Source organism: Phalaenopsis equestris, unplaced genomic scaffold (genome assembly GCF_001263595.1).
Source record: "Phalaenopsis equestris unplaced genomic scaffold, ASM126359v1 Scaffold000277, whole genome shotgun sequence".
Classification (NCBI taxonomy): Eukaryota; Viridiplantae; Streptophyta; class Magnoliopsida; order Asparagales; family Orchidaceae; genus Phalaenopsis; species Phalaenopsis equestris.
In genome coordinates this window covers 327,898-332,312 of record NW_018164719.1, presented here as the reverse complement: position 1 = coordinate 332,312, position 4,415 = coordinate 327,898, and positions in this window count along the sequence as shown.

Sequence of the window (4,415 nt, the reverse complement as noted above, 5' to 3'; positions counted from 1 at the left end):
TATATATATAAGATTGATCGACGGTTGGATACCGCTGATCAACCCGTATAGGTTGGATTGACCGAGGGGCGGACCCCCCTTCTACTCAATGTGCTATTTGAATCCTCCCAAAATGGCTGAGATTCGAACTCCGGACCCGAGGGTCTTACGCCGAAGCCACTAACAATGAGCCAGGGCGCGCGCGCGCACCCACCCACACACTCACGCGCACGCGTGCACACACAAACACACACACCACGCACAGACGCATGCATCACGCATACATATATATATATATATATATATATATATATAAGAAATCATATTGGTTAATGTTGAATTTTAATGGTTTTATATACATAAATTATATGCAATATTCTCAAATAAATGCAACCTTTCAAATTCTCATGTTTACGTTTTTCATAAAATATGATAAATTCCCATATTTACATATAATTCCTTTATATAAATATGAAAATTTTCCAGAAATTTATCTGCATGCCACATAATTCTTATATATTTATATTACCAAAATTTGTATATTTACAAACCAAAAATCAAAGAAAAATTGTATAATGTGGATTGCGTTGGATCGATCCATAACCTCAAGATGCAGAACATGCCAACTAATAAACTAAACATGATTTTTTAACATGTGCACGTTAATTTTTATTCTATTCAGATGTAATATTACACACACACACATGCACATATGTGCGTGTGTGTGATAAAAATATGAAATGCTCAAAATTTTAATATTTTCGGACGACGAAAATAGTCTCGTCCGAAAATAGAGGGGCAATTGATACACCATCAACAATTTCCCATCATCCGACATGAATCTTGAGACAATCTTTGGAGCAAAAAATGTTTAAATCTTGATAAAAATTCATCTAAAGCTTCGATTTCAGCAAACTTATGGTTAAACAGCCCGCTCGATCAGACAAACATAATAGTACCAACATTGATCCAATCTGAACCAAATCGAGCCATGATCAAACCATTAAACCACTTTTGAAAGTTTTTATTGGACATATTTGAAAGGTCAAACGAATTTCAAATCCGGCAAGCTTATAGCCGAGTCATGCGTCTCGATAAGGCGAATCCAACAAGCCTAAGATCGCTCAATTTTGATATCATTAAAGCACTCAAATGTCCATCAATGACCGTCTGATCAAAGGAAACTCTTTAAATCGTCTGATTAAAATAGTTCATATCCCTGCATTGATTACACCCAAAATTTAACCCCACCCCACTAGGGGGGGGGGGACTGGGGGGAGGTTATTTGGAAGGAGCTGAAGTCCAGCATCACTCCTGCCACAATCGAACCGCGCTGACAACCGTCAATCACCATCAATCGCCGTTCATTTCTTGTGACAGGTTTCTCCACGCATCGGTGCTTGTAACTCGAGAGACTTTGTAACTATTTTGCGCATGTGGGAGAAGAGGTTATACCGGTAATCTTCAATCCCTAATGGATCTGTTCAACTGGGTCAAACCCCATGATTTTTTCCCTTTACGAGTTTTTCACGTAAGAACTTATGGTGTTTCTACTGGTTGTTTTCTTTCATCTGAGTGTGTCCTGAATTCTCGTGCAACGCTGAGACGATAATCCATTACTCTACCGTCGCGAATCTTCTCAAACACATCTGTTTGACGTTGTCTATGAGAAACAAAGTCTTGTTCGACATTATCTTCAACTCTAAGACAATAAGCCCTAACTTCGTTTTTCAATGATGTGCATCATCCAACTGGCAAAGGAACCTACTTTGCACCTTGAAGAACGCTTGAAGAACATCTCTGAAGCGTTCTTCAATGTGGGGGACAACCATCATTGCAGTCTCAAAAGGTTTCACGTCAACGTCCCAAACACGATTGTAGTTGGGTTGTCCTCTCACATCCTATTCAGACACTAGTCTTTCACAACTTCTAAGCTGGGGGGCAACATTTACTACACTCGAACATCCATTCACATTAGCATCCCAGACACGAATGTGGTAGGGTACTCATCCCATGTTTCATTCGAGCATCAAGTCTTCGGGAACCACTTCTACATTGGGGGGCAACTTCACAAATAATATTTTCTCGGTACTCCCCCACCATCTTGGAGTTCCTCTTCAAGAGATCAGGAAGCAGATCTCTTTAAGGCCCAATACATGAACTGTTTTACAAGCTCATGTGAAAAATGCCTCGTTGAGGGTGAAAAAATTCAAAATCAACAACCAAAAAGTTTTCAAACATTATTATTCAGTATGACTTGCAACCATATTTACAAGAAAACATATGGTCCATCGTGACCTACCTACACCTCAGTCTCGAGAAATGCAGAGCATCTCTAATACCTCATTATGGGCTTAATCGATCTCAAGGGGAGTCGATTCAACCTCTTTCATCATAGGCAACAACCACAAAGCAGAAACTTCGGCTAACAACCTTAGATAGTTCAAAAATCTTTAGTAGACTTCCTTCGACATCTTCCATAACAGGTTATGGTCGTCAAGCAAAAGCTTCAACCAACAACTTACGAGAGGTCAACCATTACAGTGAATTTCATATGACTTTGTCTGTTACAGTTTAATACCATTAAACATCTCCGGTTCTAGAACCCAGGTCGGGTCATACATCCTCAGTAGATTATCCTTTCAACTTTGCTCCAATATAGGCTACAAACAGTCATCAGATAGACACACCCGACTAACAAACTGGGGAAAATTGAAAATTCTCAATGGCAGAGAAGGCCTCCACCGACACTCTTCGAAGTCGAACCTAAAAGGCAAGACTCGATGAGAAGATACGATTCACCTAGAAGTCGAGCCCAAGAGGCAAGAACTGATAGGAAGCTAACACGCCCTTAAAAGTTGAGTCCAATAGGCAAGACTCGATGAGAATATACGGTACTCCTTGAGATCGAGCCTACAAGGCATGACTCGATGGGAAGACACGATACCCCTGGAAGTCGAGCCCCTGAGGCATGACTAGATGGAAAGATACGGTGCCCTTGGAGACGAGCATTAGAGGCAATTCTCGATAGGAAACTAGTAATGGATAGGGACTCTAAGAGAGGAAGTGATTGACAGACTCTATTAAAAAAACTCAGAAGGCTACAAGCCTTAGAAGACACATGTACATCAAAGACCTTAGAAGACTACAAACATTAGAAGACACAAGTACATCAAAGGCCTCAGTAGACTACAAATATCAGAAGACACGTGTACATCAAATAACTCAGAAGGCTACAAGCCTCAAGAAGTACAGATACATCAAATATCTCAAAAGGTTGTGAGCTTCAGAAGACACCAACTATTTCAAGCTCCTAGAAGACAAAAGCTTGAGAAGGCACAAGCCTAAACAAATATATCTAAGAGGATACAAATCTCAGAAGTTACAACTCTAAAAAGGTACGTGATTCCTTTTATATATAAATTGCACGTGCTAATTTTAATTGCAGAATTTCGCATGATTTAGAAGCCGCAACAACCTCAGAAACAATGTCAAAGATGTACAAAAAAACTATGTTATCATCTACAAATATCACATCATACATTTGAAAGGCTCCAATACCAAAATATACTTGTACAATGACTACAACAAATTAACTCATATACAAGTGAAGTCGGTATTACCTCCCCAAGCATGAAAATCTCGGTGAGAAAACTCCAGCATTTATTCATCTCCATCGGAACGCGTATCAACAAGATGCAAGAAAATCCTGAGTCCCCTGCTAGGCAGAGACGTGGACGACTTCTCCTACAACGCAATGCGAAAGAAGATCTCATTGCTCACTTGCTACGCAGAATAGAGACAACTTTCTTCAATAGCGCAATGCAAAAGAAGATCTCGTTGTTTGCATGCTACGCAGAACGTTGACAACTTTCTTAAGCAGCATAACGGGAAAAAAGAACCCATTGCTCAACTGCTATGCAAAACGGGGTCGACTTTCTCCTGCAACGTAACATGAAAAAGGATCTTGTTGATCGCTTACTATGCAGGACGAGAATGACTTTTTTTTGCACTATAACATGAAAGAGGATCACATTGATCATCTACTACGTAGGACTTTCTTCTTTTAGAAAATCCCAAATCACCTACTAGGCTGAGTCAGAAACTCCACTTTCACCCTCTACTACTTTTCCTATTTATAGACTAAAAAATTCATTATATTGATGACATTAGTAATTAGAAAAAATAAAAATCTGCATTAATTCTCTTATTCTTCCGGTTTCTACCCTTTAGCCCTACAATTTTTGCCTTATGACTTCCTGAATTTTGCCTAATGACTTTTCACCTTCCTCATTCCAAATAAATGAATAATAAAAATAAAAAATGCATTAAAATTTGATATTCATAAATTTCTTCTTATGAAATTCATATGACTACAAATGTTCCATATTCTTAAATAGTTTTCCACTTTTGGCCGGCAAATATATATATATATA